This window comes from Orycteropus afer, unplaced genomic scaffold (genome assembly GCF_000298275.1).
Source record: "Orycteropus afer afer isolate SDZICR_OR568_19922 unplaced genomic scaffold, OryAfe1.0 scaffold00280, whole genome shotgun sequence".
Taxonomy (NCBI): Eukaryota; Metazoa; Chordata; class Mammalia; order Tubulidentata; family Orycteropodidae; genus Orycteropus; species Orycteropus afer.
In genome coordinates this window covers 3,023,946-3,025,648 of record NW_006921867.1, presented here as the reverse complement: position 1 = coordinate 3,025,648, position 1,703 = coordinate 3,023,946, and positions in this window count along the sequence as shown.

The window sequence follows — 1,703 nt, the reverse complement described above, 5'->3', positions numbered from 1 at the left end:
AAAAATGAAACAAGATCTTTACCTCACACCATACACAAAAACGAACTCCAGATGGATCAAAGACTTAAATGTGAAACCAAAACTATAAAATTCCTCAAGGAAAAACTCGGGAAAAATTTACAGACCATAATATATGGCATAAATAGACTATCAAGCATAACCCAAAATTCACAAACAGCAGAAGAGAAACTAGATGAATGGGACCTTCTAAAAATTAAAGTTTTATGTGCTTCCAAAGACTTCTCCAAAGGAGTCAAAAGAGAACCTACAGATTGGGAAAAAAATATTTGGTAATGATATATCTGACAAGGAACTTATCTCTAGAATTTAGAGAAAACTCAAACAACTCAACAACAAAAAGACAAACAATCCAATTTAAAAATGGGCAGAAAACATGAATAGACACTTCACCAAAGAGAATATTCAGGTGGCCAACAAACACATGGGAGAATAGAAGGGTTGTGTATGCACAGGGAGACAGCTCAGGGGGCAGGTGTGCATGGGAGGGAAGGGCATAGGGAAGAGGTAACTATGGGGAGGAAGTGCGAGTGAAGCTGTTGCATTGTGGGAAATTGTGGTCAATGTCATGAGACAATATGTATATGAGCTGCTGTATGGAAAGAATTTTGCTGTGTAAACTTTCACCAAAATCACAATGAAAGTTTTTTTTTTTTGAAAAAAAAAAAGACATAAAAGACATGCCTTCATGATCATTAGCCTTTAGAGAGATGAAAATCAAAACAACCATGATATACCATCTTGCCCCAGCACTAGTAGGACAGTTCAACAACACAGAAAATAACAAATGCTGGTGAGGATGTGGAGTGATTGGGACTCTCATACACTGCTAGTGGGACTGTCAAATGATACAACCACTGTGGAAAGAATATGGTGATTCCTTAAAAAGTTGGAACTAGAATTAGCATTTGACCCAGCCATTCCATTACTAGGTATACATCCTAAATAATTGATAGCCAGGACAAAAACAGATATATGAACACCCATGTTAATTGCAGCACTATTTACAATAGCCAAAAGATGGAAACAACCTAGGTGTCTATCAATAGAAGATTGGATAACCAAACTATACTACAGATACACAATGGAATACTATGCAACCTTAAAAAATAAAGTAGAATGTGCAAAACATAGTACAATGTGGATGAACTTGGAGAATGAGTGAAGTAAGTTAATCATAGAAGGATACATATTGTATTAGTCCATTATTGTAAAAAGTCAAGGAATGATTTATATGTAGAAGGACATTTTCCTTGTTGGTTACCAGGGGTGGGAGGGGAGAGGAGGGAACACTGTTAGATGGGTAGAGACAAGTATTGATTGGGGTGAAGGGAAGGGCAATGTACCAAATATGAGTGATAAACATGGTGGCATTGAAGAAGAGAGAGGTTCATGAGAGGTACAGACAATAAAGATGAACCCTTTTGCACACACAGTGCTGCGTTGTTAGTGATGGTGAACATTGATATACGGGTGGATAGATGGGTGGGGAGGCTGAACGATTAGGCTGGTGGCATAGTACCTAAGGCATTTTACTGCTAACCAGAATGCTGGTGGTTCAAACTCACCAGCCACTCCTGGGAAGGAAGATTGAGCAATCTACTTCCATAGAGATACTGCCTCAGAAACCAAAGGAATGCTATGAATCAGAAATGACTCTAGGGCAGTGAGGTGTTTTTTTTTTT